The 20,037-nt window shown below is 42.2% G+C and overlaps 1 protein-coding gene and 1 pseudogene across 1 annotated transcript in view; one reads left to right on the forward strand and one right to left on the reverse strand.

Annotated features, from left to right (window-relative positions):
• LOC121536094 (collagen alpha-3(VI) chain) overlaps positions 1 to 13,009 on the reverse strand; it is a 42,597-nt gene extending 29,588 nt beyond the window's left edge. The window contains exon 1 of the mRNA XM_041843396.1: positions 12,736 to 13,009. The gene's annotated coding sequence lies outside the window, so the exon portion shown is untranslated. The remainder of the gene's footprint in view (positions 1 to 12,735) is intronic.
• Positions 13,010 to 14,877: 1,868 nt separating this feature from the next.
• The window catches only part of LOC121536095, a 43,979-nt pseudogene continuing 38,819 nt past the window's right edge, over positions 14,878 to 20,037 (forward strand).

Below are 20,037 nucleotides of genomic sequence, written 5' to 3' on the forward strand. Positions count from 1 at the left end.
AAGTAATAGAGCTAAGCACAGGCAAAGTCCTAGAGGAAAACCTTGTTCAGTCTGGTTTCTAACAGACACTTGTAGACAAATCCACCTTTCAGCAAGACAATAACCTAAAACGCAAGGTCAAATATACACTGGAGTTACTTACCAAGACAACATCGACTGTTACTGAGTGGCCTAGTTAAAGTTTTGAAAATGTCTGTCTAGCAATGAACAACGAACAACTTGACAGACCTTGAAAGATTTTAAAAATAATAATGGACACATATTGTACAATCCAGGTTTGCAAAGCTCTTAGAGACTTACCCATAAAGACTCACATATATAATCGCTGCCAAATGTGATTCTAACATGTATTGACTCAGGGGGTTGAATACTTATCTAATCAAAATATGTTGTTTTATTTTCCATTCATAAAAGAAAGTTAAAATTGTTCTTCCACTTTGACATTAGAGTATTTTGTATAGATCATTGACAAAAAAATTACAATCAATTTTCATCCCACTTTGTAACACAACAAAAAACGGAAACATTCAAAGGGTGTGAGTACTTTTTGAAGACACTGTAGTTATAGTTGATGAAGATTTAATTTGAAGTTAGGATAGCTTGAACATGTGAAAGTTGGTTTGGTGTCTCTAGCTTGAATGGTTCAAGAGTTACTGTTGGTGAGTATTTTATGCAAATGTGTGCACATTTGTATGGTTATAGTAGATAAAAGTTTGAAAGAATTGGAAGTTAGTAGTTGTGGTTGTGGTCAGTAGTTGTGGTACAGTAGTTCTGATCAGTAGTTTTGTGGTTGTGGTCAGTAGTTGTGGTCAGTAGTTTTGTGGTTGTGATCAGTATTTGTGTGGTTGTGGTCAGTAGTTGTGGTTAGTAGGGGTCAGTAGTTTTGGTCAGAAGTTGTGGTCAGTAGTTGTGATCAGTAAATGTGTGAATGCGGTCAGTAGTTGTGGTTCAGTAGTTGTGTGGTTGTGGTCAGTAGTTGTGGTTCCGTAGTTTTGGTCAGTAGTTATGTGGTTGTGGTCAATAGTTGTGGTCAGTAGTTGTGGTCAGTCGTTTTGTGGTTGTGGTCAGTAGTTGTGGTCAGAAGTTGTGGTCAGAAGTTATGGTCAGTAGTTGTGGTCAGTAGTTGTGTGGCTGTGCTCAGTAGTTGTGGTCAGTAGTTGTGTGGTTGTGGTCAGTAGTTATGGTCAGTAGTTGTGTGGTTGTAGTCAGCAGTTGTCAGTAGTTGAGGTCAGCAGTTCTGTGGATGTGGTCAGCAGCTGTGGTCAGTACTTGTGTTGGCAGTAGTTTTGTGGTTGTGGTCAGTAGTTGTGGTCAATAGTTGTGTGATTGTGGTCAGTAGTTGTGGTCAGTCATTTTGTGGTTGTGGTCAGTAGTTGTGGTCAGTAGTTGTGGTCAGTAGTTGTGGCCAGTAGTGGTGGTCAGTAGTGGTGCTCAGTAGTTTTGTGGTTGTGGTCAGTAGTTGTGATCAGTAGTTGTGGTCAGTAGTTTTTGTGGTTAGTAGTTGTGGTTCAGTAGTTGTGTGGTCAGTAGTTGTATGGTTGAGTTCAGTATTTGTAGTTCAGTAGTTTTGTGGTTGGGGTCAGTAGCTGTGGTCAGTAGTTGTGTGGTCAGTAGTTGTGTGGGTGTGGTCAGTTGTGGTCAGTAATTGTGGTCAGTAGCTGTGTGCTTGTGGTCAGTTGCTGTGGTCAGATTGATCGATTGATTGATAGATATGATAGGATAACCTGAACATGTGAAAGTGGGTTTGGTGTGTCTAGCTTGAATGGTTCAATAATTGCTGTTGGTGAGTAATTTATGCAAATATTCGCAAATAAATATAGTTATAGTTGAGAAAGATTTTAAAGCATTTTAAGTTAATATAGCCTGAATGTTTTAAAGTTAGTCTTTGTAGCTTAAATGGCCCAGGAGCAGGTCCATTTTTAATTGCTACCGTTACATTCCTATGGTTCCCATTAAAACACATGTTAATTTATGCAACTCTTAAATGGTTATAGTTAAAGTATACACAGCATAAAAAATCATTTAACAAGCAATCTAAGTTGTGCCAGTCTGAAGCAATTTTCTCCGGACCGGTCTACATGTTTCAAAGATTGAACAGTGTTTCTAGGTGAAATTGTACGAGGAGTTGCGTTCCAAATAACAACAAAAACAACAACAACAACTAAATGGTAACTTTACATGAAGTCACAAGTTTAACAGGTGAGTTCCAAATATCTCTAACAGTCGCCCCAGCGTGAGTTGTTTTATGCACGTGATGTCAGAAGGCACTAACTGTTCTAAAATGTGATTGTTACACAACAGGACAGTTAACACGCGCTGCCTGCTAATTACCTATAGGATATGTTTCAACTTGTCAATTTCAAATGATTTTCTAACACGTTTTATTTTCTAAAAACAGTTTGAATTGAGGTGTGGTCCGCCTCCTCATTAATTCACATAGAAGTCGCCCATTTCACTGTTCCGGACAATCTATGTGTCACGATCGTCTTGACGAGAAGGAGTAGACCAAGGCGCAGCGTGTGAAATAAACATGACTTTATTTAATTAAAGCACGAAAACCAAAACAAAACACGATCGAGAAGTCCACAGTAACACTGACTGAACACGGAACAAAAACCCACAACACCCACAGGAAAACATACAGATTAAATATGGCTCCCAATCAGAGATAACGAGCCGACAGCTGACACTCGTTACCTCCGATTGGGAGTCATTGACCAAACATAGAAATAAACCCAACAGAAATACAAACATAGAAATACACCCAACGAATGAACATACCCTGGCTCAATTTACAGAGTCCCGGAGCCAGAGCGTGACACTATGTTTGAGGATTTACTGAGCCAAACAAACTTAATTGTTGTTTTCCTTACAGATAATAACTTTGGACATGTGTGCGTTCCTATCAAAGTAAGTGCCTTATTTTCTGTATATCATGTTGTCGTTTCTACTGTAGCATACAGTATGTATGCATGGATCATAATGTATTTACAGTTTTATTCACACGTTTTCAAGTACTGGTGACAAATAATGCATTCTGGTCAGTATTTGTGTGGTAAGTAGTTGTGTGGTTGTGGTCAGTAGTGGTGGTCATTCGTTTTGCGGTTGTGGTCAGTAGCTGTGGTCAGTAGTTGGGGTCAGTATTTGTGTGGTCAGTAGTTGTGTGGTTGTGCTCAGTAGATGTGGTCAGTAGTTGTGGTCAGTAGTTGTGTGGTCAGTAGTTGTGTAGTTGTGGTCAGTAGTTGTGTAGTTGTGGTCAGTAGTTGTTATCAGTAGTATTGTGGTTGTGGTCAGTAGTTGTGTGGTTTCGGTCAGTAGTTGCCGTCAGTAGTTGTGTGATTGTGGTCAGTATCTGTGGTCAGTAGTTGTGGTCAGTATTATTGTGGTTGTGGTCAGTAGTTGTGTGGTTGTGGTCAGTAGTTGTCAGTAATTGAGGTCGGCAGTTTTGTGGTTGTGATCAGTTGTGGTCAATAGTTGTTGTCAGTAGTGTTGTGGTTGTGGTCAATAGCTATGGTCAGTAGCTGTGTGGTTGTGGTCAGTCGTTTTTGTCAGTAGCTGTGTGGTTTTGGTGAGTAGTTGTGTGGATCAGTAGTTGTGTTGATGTGGTCAGTATTTGTGTGGTTGTGGTCAGTATTTGTGGTTAGCAGGGGTCAGTTGTTTTGGTCAGTAGTTGTGTGGTTCAGTATCTATGGTCAGTATTTTTGTGTTTGTGATGAGTAATTGTAGTCCATAGTTGCGGCCAGTAATTGTGATCAGTAGTTTTTAGGATCTGGGCTGTAGTTGTGGTCAGTAGTTGTGTGGTTGTGGTCAGTAGTTGTGTGGTTGTGGTCAGTAGTTGTGTGGTTGTGGTAAGTAGTTGTGGTCAGTACTGTTCAGTAGTTGTGGTCAGTAGTTATGGTGAGTAGTTGTGGTCTGTAGTTGTGTGGTTGTGGTAAGTATTTGTAGTTCAGTAGTTGTGGTCCATAGTTGAGTGGTTGTGTTCAGTAGTTGTGGTCAGTAGTTTTGTGGTTGGGGTCAGTAGCTGTGGTCAGTAGTTGTGTGGTCAGTAGTTGTGTGGTCAGTATGTGTGTGGTTGTGGTCAGTAATTGTGGTCAGTAACTGTGTGGTTGTGGTCAATAGTTGTGTAGTCAGTAGTTGTGTGGTTGTGGTCAGTTATTGTGGTCAGATTGATTGATTGATAGATAGGATAGGATAGCCTGAATATGTAAAAGTGGGTTTGGTGTGTCTAGCTTGAATGGTTCAATAATTACTGCTGGTGAGTAATATATGCAAATGTTTGAGTTATAGTTGAGAAAGATTTTAATAAATTTGTTAAGTTAATGTTTTGAAGTCAGTCTTTGTAGCTTAATTGGCCCAGGAGCAGGTCCATTTTTAATTGCTACTGCTGTATTCCTATGGTTCCCATTAAAACCCATGTTAATTTATGCAAATGTTAAATGGTTATAGTTATTATACAATGCATTCTGGGTGTCACGTACATGTCTGTCAGACCAAAGATGTTATTATGAGGTGAAGGAATGGTTCACTCATCTTTCGAGTAAACTTCCGGAAGTGAATGAAGGGAAGTGAATGATGGTAGATGACATACCCCCTTCAACATACATATTGCAAACAGACCAAACTCATCTTGTCTCCTCTTCTTATCTTTGGTTGACGCGAAAAAACAAACATGGTGGCATGCACGAACTACCATCATCATATTACTTTTGATTTTTAGAAAGTGTTTTGCTCAATTATTTAGATCAATGATGAGCTCAACCGTGATGTGATGAATTATAAATAGTAATTGTTATTAGCTAATACATATTATGGTTTCTGTCAGCGAAGAGTTAGCTAAATATGACCGTTTGTGTTACGTCAATCTTTCCTCAGTTAGCGCTAGGACTAATGTAGCCTACATTTTCCGGTTTGGATGATTGTGTTATGCTGTTGTTATTTCTGTGAATGTCTGAACATTGCATCCAAAAATAAACTGCTCACATTCAGGACATAACTTTGTGAGGACTGCGTTGTTGCAAAATGTTTCTGTGAGATAACAGTGTGGCCAGCTCAAACGCTGACTGTTGCGTCAATTGAAACTGGACGTTCTAAACAAGCGTACTAATCACACTGGTTTCAGTATACGCTGCAGGGACCACTTTAGAAATCTCTTTAAAAGTTGAAAGCTCTTTAAAAGTATTTTTGTTGTCAGTAGTTGTGCTCAGTAGTTATGGTCAGTAGTTGTGGTCAGAAGTTGTGTTGCAGGTTCTTCGGGCCCTACAGTATGGCCGTGGTCAGTAGTTGTGTGGTTCAGTAGTTTTGTGGTTAGTAGCTGTGGTCAGTAGTTGTGTGGCTGTGGTCATTAGGTGTGTCAGTCGTTTTGTGGTTGTGGTCAGTAGCTAGTTATGCTCAGTAGTGGTCAGTACTTGTCATCAGTAGTTTTGTGGTTGTGGTCATTAGTTGTGGTTTAGTAGTTGTGGTCGGTAATTGTGTGGTTGTGGTCAGTAGCTGTGGTCAGTAGTGATCAGTAGTTGTGGTTAGTAGTTTTGTGGTTGTGGTCAGTAGTTGTGTGGTTGTGGTCATTAGTTATGTGGTTCAGTAGTTGTGTGGTCAGTAGTTGTGTGGTTGTGGTCAGTAGTTGTGGTCAGTTGTTGTGTGGTCAGTAGTTATGTAGTTGTCGTCAGTAGTTATGTGTTGAGTAGTGCTCAGTAGTTTTGGTAAGTAGTTGTGTGGTTCAGTAGTTGTGGTCAGTAGTTGTGGTCAGTGTCTAATCTACAGTTGTTGCATGTGAAAACTGAAAGAAGTGCGATGAGAAGTGATCAGGTGAAATATGAAGCGAGTGAACAGACACAGCTCCGCCCTATCCAATTGGAGCAGCAGAATCAACGTACCTTCTTTTTACAGACAGGCAAACTAGCTAGTTGAGTTATTTAGAGCAGAGAGCATGATCCTGAGAAGGAGGACAAAGCTTGGGAGCATTATAAAACGTATCTGTATTGTTCCAGGTTGTCCAGACCAGGGAAGCATTAGAAATCTTCTCTATAGTTGTGTGGTCAGTAGTTGTGGTCAGTATTTATGTGGCTGTGGTCAGTAGTTGTGGTTAATAGGGGTCAGTAGTTTTGGTCAGTAGTTGTGTGGTTCAGTAGTTGTGGTCAGTAGTTGAGTGGGTTTGATGAGTAGTTGTGGACCGTAGTTGTGGCCAGTGGTGGTCAGGAGTTGTGGTCAGTAGTTTTTAGGTTGTGGTCTGCAGTTGTGGTCAGTAGTTGTGGTCATTAGTTATTTTCCAAATGATCACTTTTATGCTCAACAAAGACAATTCATTTGCGCACTCCCTCCGGAATGGGAAAAATATATTTTCTATTTTATTTAGCTAAGTTAAATTATATTCTTCTTACTATAAAATCATATAATATAAAATAATGGCACAGGTTTATAAGCATATACTGTATTGTTTGCTAAATGAACAAGCCTACAGCCTATGGCATGGCGCATAGCCAGATTACATACAGTAGGCCAATTTATATTCTGTTCTTCTGAAATAAATGTTCTTCATTTCATAATGTTTTTTTAAACCTGCCTAATATAAATAATGGATTTATTGTGATGGTGTATATTAAATTGGTTTATTAGACTTTTTAAAAGGCGCGTATCAGCGGCTTGTATGCAGCTTGTATGCAATAATTTCAAAGATTTTACTGAGTCACAGTTCATATAAGGAAATCAGTCAATTGAAATCAATTAATTAGGCCCTAATCTATGGATTTCACATGACTGGGCAGGGGCGCAGTCATGGGTGGGCCTGGGAGGGCATAGACCCTCCCACTTGGGAGCCAGGCCCACCCACTGGGGAGCCAATCAGAATGAGTTTTTCCCAACAAAAGGGCTTTATTTCAGACATGAATAGTTCTCAGTTTCATCAGCTGTCCAGGTGGCTGGTCTCAGACGATCCCACAGGTGAAGAAGCCGGATGTGGAGGTCCTGGGCTGGCGTGGTTACATGTGGTCTGTGGTTTTGAGACCGGTTGGACGTACTGCCAAATTCTCTAAAACTAAGTTAGAAGTGGCTTATGGTAGAGAAATGAACATTCAATTACCTGGCAACAGCTCTAGTGTACATTCCTGCAGTCAGCATGCCAATTGCACGCTCGCTGAAAACTTGAGACATCTGTGGCATTGTGTTGTGTGACAAAACTGCACATTTTAGAGTGACCTTTTATTGTCCCCAGCACAAGGTGCACCTGTGTAATGATCATGCTGTTTAATCAGCTTCTTGATATGCCACACCTGTCAGGTGGATGGATTATCTTGGCAATGGAGAAATGTTCACTAACAGGGATGTAAACAAATTTGTGCACAAAATTTGCGAGAAATAAGCTTTTGTACATATGGGAAAATTCTGGGATCTTTTATTTCAGCTCATGAAACATGGGACCAACACTTTACATGTTGCGTTTATATTTTTGTAGTAGTATATTTTAAAGTTTACAAACAGGGTTGTCAAATTGTTTTATAATTTCTTGAAGAAATGTTTATGAAAATTTCATATTTTAACCTCAAACTGAATTATCAAAAAACATAAAATATTTTCATGTTGTAGCTTAGACCCTATTTTACATCATCATGTTGTGTCTCACCATCGGTTGAGGCACAACATGCTCTTGAATGAAGCCTGCTAGCCCTTCTGCAGCTTGCCTGCACAGCTATTTTCAGGTCACTCCAGAGATGTTAGATCGGGTTCAAGTCCGGGCTCTGGCTGGGCCACTCAAGAACATTCAGAGACTTGTCCCGAAGCCACTCCTGCATTGTCTTGGCTGTGTGCTTAGGGTCGTTGTCCTATTGGAAGGTGAACCTTCGCCACAGTCTGAGGTCCTGAGTGCTCTGGAGCAGGTTTTCATCAAGGATCTCTCTGTACTTTGCTACGTTGATCTTTCCCTCGATCCTGACTAATCTCCCAGTCCCTGCAGCTGAAAAACATCCCCACAGCATGATGCTTCCACCACCATGCTTCACTGTAGGGATGGTGCGAGGTTTCCTCCAGATGTGAAGCTTGGCATTCAGGCCAAAGAGTTCAATCTTGGTTTCATCAGACCAGAGAATCTTGTTTCTCATGGTCTGAGAGTACTTCAGGTGCCTTTTTGCAAACTCCAAGCGTGCTGTCATGTGCCTTTTACTGAGGAGCGGCTTCCGTCTGGTCACACTATCATAAAGGCCTGATTGGTGGAGTGCTACAGAGATGGTTGTCCTTCTGGAAGGGTCTCCAATCTCCACAGAGGAACTTTAGAGCTCTGTCAGAGTGACCATCGGGTTCTTGGTCACCTCCCTGACCAAGACCCTTCTCCCGCGATTGCTCGGTTTGAGCAGGTGGCCAACTCTAGAAAGAGTTTTGGTGGTTCCATTCAATGAGATTGGTGCATAGATATGCAAGTCAATTGCATTCATGTCTGTCGGTTATCTCTAATCCCCCTCTCTTTGCCCCCCTTTCCTCTCTCTCGCCCCCCAACTATCTCTCTCCCCCTCTCTTTGGCCCAACTCTCTCTCTCCCCCCTTGCCCCCATCTTCTCTCTCTCCCTCTCTTTGCCCATATTTCTCACACTTTTCCCCCTTCTCTCTCTCTCTGTCCCATATCTCTCTCTCTTTTTCTGCCCCATCTCTCTCTCTGCTCCCATCTCTCTCTCTCTCTCTGCCCCATCTCTCTCACCCTCTCTGCCCCCATCTCTCTCACCCTCTCTCTCTTTTCCCCATCTCACTCTCTCTCTCTGCCCCATCTCTCTCTTTCTTTGCCCCATCTCTCTCTCTCTCTCTCTCTCTCGCTCTCTCTCTCTCTCTCTTTGCCGTCATCTCTTTCTCTCTCTCGCTCTCTCTCTTTGCCCCATCTCTCTCTCCCTCTCTCTCTTTGCGCCATCTCTCTCTCTAGACTAGATAATTAGACAAAAGAAGAGCGAGGGGGTTAGAGAATAGAGAGAGACAAAAAAACAACAGACATGAATGCAATTACCTTCAGCGTTTCCCAAACTTTGTCCTGGGGCCCCCCCTGGGTGGACGCTTTGGTTTTTGCCCTAGCACTCCACAGATTATTCAAATAACCAACTCAAAAAAAAAAAATTGCACCCAGGGGGTGCCCCAGGACCGAGTTCGGGAAACCCTGAACTACTTGACGCATATATATTAAAGTAATGCATTAAATCTCGTTGAATGCAATGTATTCACTTAGGCATCATGTCTCTGTGGGGTTATCTCTAGGCATATATATTGTGATACGTATCTTCCCCCCATTTGAATGTAATGTATTAACTTAAACATCATGTCTGTGATGCATATCTGTAGGCTTCAAGATTGTGGAAATAATCTTCCCCCCATTGAATGCAATGTATTCACATAAACTTCATGTTTGTTGAATAATATTTATTTGCAAAAACATACCAGATTGACGCTTTTCAATGATATCATGTTGGCCGACACTAAACAGATCCAACACTGTCTTATGGGAAAAAATACAAGGCCCAAACTCCAATAAACAAAGACATTAAAACACACAAACCCCACGCTCTCTTCCAGTGTGCAAACATCTCAGTGTGCGTAGCATACCCACAAATCACGCTGCAAGGTCAATGTGACGTGGGGTTCACACATTAGCACTACACCAGCAGCACCCCAAACATTATCTTACTGTATAGAACCTACAACTCTAGGAGGGAGTCCTGTCTTTCATCAGGCCTCTCTGCTACAATGAGTCATGAGGTGTACTCTGCTTGCACAACAGCAAACTAAGACATGAAAAGTTTCAGGTAGAAATTGAGGGTCTAGAATTCATATTGCTATTTTCCCAATGAAAAGTCTTCTGTGTATTCCATTTCTCAACGTTACCCTCAACTGTGCCAACTAAGAACACTTGAGGTGCGTTCAGTTTGCTTTAGCATTAGCTACGTTGCGGAACTGTTTGCACTGAATGACACGTTTCCCCAAAACGTTATTTTATGTTCTTAAACAGTCTGAGGTATGTTTACACCCGTTTGGTGGGTGTAGCGAGGTGTAGCTAGGTGCAATGAGTGACGTATTTAAAGGGCAGTGGCAACGCAGACAGCATTTCCCAACCCACAACTCAACCCCTCCCCGTTTTTCAACTGGTCATTCAGTACAGCACCGTTAGCGTTCAATTGAACGCTCCAGAACGTACTGAACGCAGCCCTGATGTCTGTCCTCTGAACGAACCAATCGTAGGGCCGTATTGGGCCACACTGGCCAAAAGGCCCATCTCACCGTCTGGCAGAATATGATAGGATCAATGATAAAGTTAAAAGAGGACAGGCGGCCAGGCAGACAGGCGAGTTTCACACAGTTAGTCCCTGTTAGTCTTTCTGATACCTAGCAGATGTGTCCTAATGCTTCAGGTTGGCTTAATTGTAAGTAGGTGATAATCACCAAAAAGGTCAATGTTCTTTGCATTTTGTCAAAATCTGCGCCCATATTCACAAAACGTCTCAGAGTTGGAGAGCTGATGTAGAACCAGTTATGCCTTTTAGAGAGCATCCTAGATCAACACTCTTACTCTGAGATTCTTTGTGAATACGAGGCCTGGCATATGGTTTCTCAAGACTTTGATGACTGCAAGGCTTTATGAATTACATGTTACAATGTAACTCCTTTCTACAAGACACAAGCACAGCACATAACCTATTGTTTAATTGGAATACTTTTTATCATCTAATCAGTATTTTGGTATTTTTTTAGGATCCCCATTAGCTGTTGCGAAAGCAGCAACTACTCTTCCTGGGTTCCACACAAAACATGACATAATACAGAACATTCATAGACAAGAACAGCTCAAGGACAGAACTACATCAATTTTAAAATGGCACACATGGCCTGGAACAACAATCTATAGAGCAACTCATCATACGTTGAACTAATTAGTCACACATGCATCTAGACATTCATCATTCGAATGAGTAATGGAATCTGTTGTAGTGAGTCATGAAGTCATGAAACTTAGCGCAAATATTCATTCCAAAATAAACGACCTTGGGGACAAGTCTTTCAGATGTGCCTCATAAAATGACTCCAAAACCCCCCAAATGTCTATGTGCTGCAGCGTGGAAAAAACGGAGACTTTGCTGTAGAGCACAGAGAAGCAATAAAGCTTAGCTAGGCTGATTAAAAAAAACAACTCCTTCACTAAGAATTGTCCTAATGCTGCTCTGCCGCTGTCTCATGATAAGAGCTTCCCAAAAAGCCTGGCTGTGGGAGTCCAACTGTGATGGGAGTACATTTTCAGGAGTGAAATGGAAAATATTGAGCACTTACAAAAACACTCATTAATAACTTCATTGACTTCACTTTTGAGGGTGAGGGTAAAGATTAATGATGCACACCTGGTTTTCCCTGACACTGGATTTCATATGGAAGGACCAAACTCCCCCAGTCCATCTGGCCGGGGGTGTGGAAAACGCTCTCTCGTCACACTTTCCACTCTCCCATTCGCTCTAGAGGGTGTGGTTTGGAGCAGGGGCCGAGCTGAAAACATCTCTACACTCAACCACCACCGATTGGTGGTGCTCAACCGGCAATGTGGGGACACACTTATCATAAATCAATGTCGAGCCAGATCTACCACTCTGGAATATATTTATTTTGACAAACAGCTATTGGGGGCCACTTATTTTATGCTAAATAAAACATTAAATGGCACAAAATAAGCAATTATGGAACAAGTGACTCTGGGACACTTTGACATGAACTTCTTGGAGAACACACCTTTCAGTCAGTGCTGCTGTTTTGACGTGCCTGTAGAAAAGGTTGGCTTACAGAAGGCCTCAATTAAGCCTTAAATCACATGTGTCAAACTCTTTCCACGGCGGGCCGAGTGGCTGCAGGTTTTCACTCCTCCCTTGTACTTGATTGATGAATTAAGGTCACTAATGAGTAAGGAACTCCCCACACCTGGTTGTCTAGGTCTTAATTGAAAGGAAAAACCAAAAACCTGCAGACACTAGGCCCTCCATAGAATGAGTTTGACACCCCTGCCTTAAATGAAAGCTACATCGGACTTAAGACAAAAACCTGTCGAGTGCACCACACGTCTGTGGAGGAGAGCGCGACTGCACCACTTTGTGGAATGCAATACCTTATATGTTCACAACTCTGGTCAGATAAATTATCTCCACTTGGATCACACTTTGATGCTGGCATTTAAGGGAGTTTCCACAACTAATTTTAAACAAGCACTGAATGCAGAGTTAATGTATTTTAGATGCAGAAGTGCAGCTTTTTCTGATCCAGTAAAGATAGTGCACAGACACACCCCTTGTCATCTCTTTGTACTGCTCTCCACATGTCCTGCAGCATTGCATCGCTAAAGCCCTCCTCCCTCCCCCACTGTAATTGTGTCTCACCTCTAAATCTTCCACTCCACTCGCCCTCTAAGTATAGGTATCAATCTGCCTTCAAACACTTGGTGTCTGATATTTATGAGCTTAAAGTTAACATGTCAGAAGAAAACTATGATTATGGAAGATGTGCTTGCATGCTTACATTTATAATGAGATGCCCTACCATGGCCAGTTTCAGGCACACACAAGTCAAACTTAACTCTTGAAAATGTGCAAAGAAATGAAAATAAAACAAAAACAACCTATCAAGTGTTCTTGTTCCAATGTGCAAAAAGTAGCAAAAACTTGCTCTCACCAGTAAACAACAACTCCAACTTTCACCACTTTGGAAAAGTACCATTTCAAACAATCCAAGAGAGTTTAACACTTACCCTGAGCTGAAATAGCTTTATTCCACAGTCTTTGGTAAAACAAATTCTGCAAAATGACAAAGGCCTTTAGGTCATTATCCTCCTGTTAGTTCCCCTCTGTGCAGCTGGCTTGTCCAGCTCCTCCCGAAGGAAGGCAGATGAGCGAGGTGGAGATGGAGCTGATAGACTGCAGAGGAGCCTTGGTTATTGGGAACAACGGCACACAATGAAACTAAGCACTTCAGAGACGGACTGACACCCTCCCGATCGCTCTGCAGAGGAGCTGTGTCTCTGACTAAGGTCGAGACGAGACAAACTCACAAGCTTCTGGAGCTCTGCTACTCCTCTTTTCCTCCACCTCCCACTTTCTCCAAAGAGGGGAAAAAAGGGAAAGATGGGGGGGGATCTTAAATGAGAACCAGACGCACAGCCCTGTTTGGTCTGGATGGAAGCAGTGGGGAATATGATGTCACAAACCTGGAGTGGGATTCTCTTCTCCCCTCCCTCCTTCCGTTTCTTCCTCCATCTCTGCAGGACCCTTTTTTGGATAATCTGGACTCCGGAGATCTGGATATTTGTTTCAAAAGGAAAAAAACAACAACACATAAACAGCATGAGAGTTATCACTCTTTACTCTGTTTTTGTTTGTGAGGTCACAGTTGAGTAAAGTCTGCAAGCAGTTTCAGCTAAGAAAATGTGGTGGTCAGTGGTAGAAAAAAGTAAAAGTATAAATAATTTCATATTAAGCAAACAAGATGGAACAATTTTCCAGGTTTTTATTTATTTATTTTCTAGGTTTCTTTGTCTACACCCATTCAGCATTGTTCACACTCTCTGGAGCCTTAGCCCCACCCATCTCTTTAAGGATTCACATGTGAGGTCATGTGCTAAACAGTGAGTACGGTCTGTACAACCAAAGATTTCAAGACTAAAGGCTGGTTTATACTACGTCTATCGACATGTCTGTAGACAGTTGTCGCAGTGACATAATGAACATTCTATTGTCGTCTGACATCAAACTTGTCGTTGTCGTTATGAGAAAGTATAAACACAAAAACGACAGACTGCATGACATCAGCAGCCTGGTGGTCTATAATAGCATAACTCGTGTATTTTAACACCATAAACCCATCCATTTAAAAATGAACTTACTATATGTCAATCTAACAAACCAGGCAACTAAAAGCAACTTTCGAAACAATGTTTTAGTTCGTTTCTAGCTTGTTAGCTAGCTAGCTAACGTTAAGTTAGCTGGCTAGCCAGTTCAAATAATGACCATATCACATAGCTGACAACATCTTAACTTTAGCTAATTTGTATTCAATATTACAGGAAAATAAACTCACAAGAAGAGCATTATTTACAAGTTAATGGCGAGCTAATTACAGAAAATAGCTTACGGTTGTGAGTGTGATGAAATAAAAGCAGGGCATTCTACCGGAGATTTTTAGAACTTGGACACTGTCTAGTTGGCCTAACGTTATATCCTAATTTGACTTTGGTGCAGGTCATGTTGTTCTTCACATTACCGTCTCTGGTTAACATACACTATATCAAATCAAATCAAAGTTTATTTGTCACATGCACAGGATACAGAATGTGTAACGGTACAGTGAAATGGTTGCGTCATCCCTCCCTCTCTCATTCGCCCTCTCACGAGGCCGATTGTCTACCCGCACCGAGAGTTTGACGAGGCCGTCCAGTCGCTCAGGCAGCTCCCTGAAGGAGAGTTCGTCCTTCATCCCCTCCGATAGCCCTTGGGCGTAAAGGACAACCAGGGCGGCCTCCTCCCATCCTGCCTCTCGAGCCCGACCAGAACTCCACGGAGTAGTCCGCCACCGAACGGTCCCCCTGCCGACAGGCTGTGAGCTGCCTCCTGGGCTCGTGCCCCGACACCACCCGAGAGGTGTCGAACTACCTTGCGTAGTTCCTGGGTGAATTGGTAGGAGTCGGAGCATGCCGGAGTTTGGCTCTCCCACTCCGCGGTAGCCCAGGAAAGGGCCTGACCCGTCAACAGAGTGATGATGTAAGATACCCGGCCTTTCTCTGTCGGTAGGAAGGAGGGTTGTAGGCTGAATACCAGGGTACTCTGGGTGAGGAATTCCCTGCAGCCCTCTGGACGTACATCATACCTCTCCGGAGGTGGTAGGCAGGGTTCCCGCAATGTCGCAGGAGAGACTGCCGGCTTCCGCTCCACCGGCTGTCGGGGCTGGTCGGGTGTCCACCCGGCTCTGCACAGCGATCGGTCAGCTGGCAGAGGTTCTCGGGGATCTGCTGCAGGCTGCGGTGGTGTTGGTTCAGCATAGCTCCCTGTGTTGCCAAAGCGCTCCGATACTGTGCTGCCTCCGCTGGGTCCATATTGGCTCAGTTTTCTGTAAGGGTTGGGGTGAGATGTGACCCAGGTGCGGTGCAGGATATACAGTAGGCAGTAGGCAGAGATGGTGAAACAATGATCTTTACTGGTTGTCCCGAAGCCAAAATACAAAATAACGGACTTATCACAATAAAAGAAAGACGGAGCAAATAAGTCTCCAAAAACCGGCTGACAGCCAAAATACGAAATACTACCTAAGACTGAAACAAATAACAAAACAGGGAGGACACTTCTCAAGTAACTGTACATAGATCTCCAATCAGACACTGAGTAGTACTGCTGGGCATAGAGAAACTAGCAGAAAAAACGGAGCAAGGTAACACAGGGACGTGAGGGCATAAATACGCAGGTGAACCGACAGACACAGGTTACACCAATAGGATGATGATTAGTCCCGACTGTGAGTGAGGAGGTGTCTAAGGTTGTCGGAGGATGACACCTAGTGGGTCGCTCCGGAACTGCGACCCCCTCCTGTAACACTAGACTAGACTAAATAAATGGTCTACTTCTTCTGGACGGCACGGAGAACACCAATACACGTACGCACCTGAAAAACAAAGCAATGAGCGCTCTATACAGCTGACTGACAAACGCAAACAATGATAAATCAACGGATAAATCTAATGCATTGGAAAAAAAGGCTATTTTTATCAAGAAGTCATGGCAAGCAAATGGTGAAAAATGTGGAAGTGTAAAGGAAAATCTATGCATTTAAAAGGAGCTCAGCTGAGGCCAAAATTAAGCACTACTGAGTGGACAGCACACATTACCATTCGTGGACAGGAAGACAGTTTGTGCAGCCACGTATAAATAAATGGTTTAAACAATGACGAATGTTCGTTTCATTTGAAAGCTTTTATTTTATTATTTACCTCTGTAAAACATTTACCGCTGCATTTTAAACAAATAGGAGATTGGTTAAATTAGCATTATTTAGAGTTTGAGTTTTGTTGCATTTAGGGGAGCTAATGTCTCATTAAGGGGAGCTGAGCCCCCATTGGCTCCTCTGTAATTCACACCCTGCCTTCAGGGCTCTTCTGAGTCTTCAGGCCCCAACTGGAGCAAAGGGATGTGGCCCACTACAGTATGGCCTCTACAGGTGGATTGTCCCGGGACACATAAACAGCTCTCAACACGCTGCTCAAAAACCAAGTTCAATGCCACATTCTGAAAACCTGGCTTCGCCCATCTCCCTCGTAAAAACAAAGACAAATCAACTCAGATAATTATTTTACCACTTTTTATCTTCCTCCCTCTCAACCTCTCCAGAGCAGTTCTGAGGAAAGAAGGATCAGCTCTCAGGAGAAAGAAAGATACTCAGAAAGATGTTTTGGATTCATGGAGTGAGATAGCAAGAGAAAGGCAGAGACACAGATCGTGAGAGAAACAAATAGAGAGAGAAAGCATTTTGTAAGAAAAAGTGATAGACTAGCTCGGGTCAAATTATGAGTTCTTTATGCTGGTAAAACTCTAATGTGTTAATTAGCACAACATAGGAAGAGCTTTCCTTGCTGTGGAGAGACCAGCAATGTGAATTTGAAGCGCTCCCATGCACAGCAGTAAAATGATCATCAATTAATTTCTGTGGTTTGTGGTTTGTTCCTTGTCGGTTTCCATACTTTCAAAAGACATGTCTTATAGCTTCCATAATCACTAACTGATGAAATGCCTATGAGTCAGAGAAGCCTGGGGGGGACCAACCCAAGTTTCGTAAAATATGCCACTCCAATATCAAATAAGAATTGTAATGTTCATTGAAAAATAAATAGTTATTGTATGAACACAATTCACAGATACTGAATAGCTAATGTATAGTGTAATTGTATAGCCGAAGAGAGAAACATAGTAGTCCACATAAACCCCACTAGTCAACTGACAGAAGATGGCATCGTGCTGGAAAATCCCACTAATATGTTTGCATCATGTAAGAGGGTATAATATGATAGACAGCTGTAATGTGTCACATAAGGAGGGGCAGCACGTTATGTCACCCCATTCATTGGGCACTATTTTGAAGCCCAGGTGGGAATATCACAAACCCTCCTTGCTACTGTTCATTTCCTGAAATCCACCAAAACTCATAACCAAATGGCCAAAATGCATCTGGACAGGCCTGTGACATCTGGACACCCGCGCATCAGCATGAATATTGTTCAATGCGGTAGGGATTCAGTTCCCTTTGAGCCTTTGTCTCTATAAACCAGTAGATTAGGAGTTTCATTTATTGGGACTAGGAGTGTGCCAAAGAGTGCTTAAGAAGCTCACCTCTCATCTTGATGGCTGGATAAGGGTAGTGTGAGCTGGGATGGGAATAGTTCTAGAGAACCAAAGGGGCCATTCAGCCATTGGGTTCTCATTCGAACCATTGACCACAGCACGGTCAATGTGTACAACAGTCCCGACACTCTGTCTAACCGTTAATAATCATTGTGTGCAATATGGTTTTGGAAACCTCAGAAACTCTACTTTTATATCTCCCAAAATAATTGGACAAATACAGAAGATACACTTACTGTGCGCCGTTTTAACACAGATTCCCATGGGGGTGTTTTGCGTTGCACATTTTACCTGCTGAACTACAACACTTCCTGAGCTAACAGAAACACGGAAGGGAACCCCCGAAAAAAAACATTGGCTCGACGTTGTGTTCCACAAAAAAACCTCTTTGCAAATCTGTGTTAATACAGCTAACAGAAAGTGGATATTTTGTATTTGTCACGCCCTGGCTCTGGGGACACTTGTATGTTGAGCCAGGGTGTGAGTTTCATTTGTTTCTATTAGTTGTATTTCTAGGTTGGCCAGAGTGGTTCCCAATCAGAGGCAACGAGTGTCAGCTGTTGCTGGTTGTCTCTGATTGGGAACCATATTTATACAGGCTGTTTTCCCACAGTAGTTGTGGGATCTTGTTCCAGTGTGGTTTGTGTTAAACCGTAGACGTCACGTTATCGTTTGTTGTTTTTGTTCGTGAGATCACAATAAAGAGTATGTTTGCTTTCAACGCTGCGCCTTGGTCCTCCTCTGTTCCCGACGATCGTGACAGTATTTGTAAAGTTATTTTTGGAGGATAATTAAATTGAGTGTTCAATGTTTCCCAAAACTATATCGCAGTCAAGAATCAATAGATTTTAGATTGTTTTTAGAGTTTCACGCTTTGATCAATTCCCCTCAGCTAATCAAAAGGGAGATTCATTGGAGTCCAAAAGGGCAAGGATGGGAATTAAGTCTTGCATACAACAGTGGAGGCTGCTGAGTGGAGGACGGCTCATAATAATGGCTGGAACGGTGCGAATGGAATGGCATCAAATATATGGAAACCAGTGTTGCATCTGGTGGATCTGTCTTCTCCACCAACCTCACTTCTTTAAGCTCCTGATTCTTATCACAAGACACAGCCGTGTCACCCCGCAAAACATTTTACATTTACATTTTACGTCATTTAGCAGACGCTCTTATCCAGAGCGACTTACAGTTAGCGCATACATTATTTTATCGAACCCACAACCCTGGCGATGCAAACGCCATGCTCTACCAACTGAGCTAAAACCCAGACCAGGTCTTCCAGCGGCTCCTCACTAACTTCTCAGCATGACTGGGAAGAATCTCCTCCCTCCCATAGCTCAATGAGAAATATCTCAGCTAAATCAAAACCTGACACCCAAACAACTTCACGGTCAGCCTGCTGAGTAACCACAACCTCCTCTACTGTGGCAAAGAATGTGACAGCTAAAGGAACCAAAGAATCACTGACCACCTCTGAATCTAACGTATCACTTGGGGGAGCAAAATCCGTTATCAAAACATCAACAGAACCTAGTTGCTCAGTGTCACTCAACCGAACAAAGAACCTCCCCCCTAAATTGACACCTAAATCAACTTAATCCTCAACATGCACACTACATCATATACTGTATCTCTGCCCAGAAGGTCTCAGCTAGAAACATACGCGAATCAACTCCCTCACTAGGGGGAACCTTTTCCTGGGAACAAGGTTATTATAGTAAACAAAAACTGAAACAAAAATTAAAACAAAAATTGAAAAAATGACTTAGTCAAATGAAATAAAAATACAAACTAAAAACATTTGAAAAACTTTAACTATAATCTTTGACTTAAATAAAATAAAAACCATTATACATTGTTTAGTTTAGTTTTATCTTCAAACCTTTGGGCAAAATTTAAATGGTGTTTTCAAGCTTATTTTTGAATGCGGTTTTCGAGCTTCTGAATATGGGGGGTAAATGCTGCCAGTAGATGCCGATGTTTCAAATAGGCCTAACACTGGAGGTGAGAAAAGCCGACCTTCGATATAATTTGGGATGCATTTAATCCGTACATTAGGGAGATCTCATACTCTGCAAAAGTTAAATCAGTTAGAAATTGAAATTAAATAAAAATAAATCACTATCTTAGAAAAATCCCATAAAAAAATCTTTACAATGTAAAGAACAAAATACAATTTATGAATTTAAGCAGGAATACGATCTTTTACTTTTTGAAGAGAGCCTACAACTACAGGCTAAACTTAAATAAAGCATACTACTTAATGGCAAATAAAAAGATCGAATCAAAACAGCGCCGGAAGAAGATGGCTGCCGTTTTACAGCCCTCTAACCAATTGTACTATTATGTGTGTTTTTCCGCGTTATTTGTAATTTATTTTGTACATAATGTTTCTGCCATCGTCTCTTATAACCAAAGAGAGCTTCTGGATATCAGGACAGCGATTACTCACCTGGTATTGGACGAAGACTTTTTCTTCAACGAGGCGTTCGCGAAGGATATTCTACAGACTCCCGACAAGGCCCAGATCCCCGTCATTCGGCGTGAGGAAGAGACGGAGATATCGTGGACGCAGATCCGGTGCCTTGTAAGGATCCGACGGCGAACGAGTAAACTGCCTCTCCCATCAATCCTATTAGCCAACGTTCAAGCTTTTGAGAATAAAATGG

The sequence above is a fragment of the Coregonus clupeaformis genome, chromosome 23 (assembly GCF_020615455.1).
Source record: "Coregonus clupeaformis isolate EN_2021a chromosome 23, ASM2061545v1, whole genome shotgun sequence".
NCBI classification, from domain to species: Eukaryota; Metazoa; Chordata; class Actinopteri; order Salmoniformes; family Salmonidae; genus Coregonus; species Coregonus clupeaformis.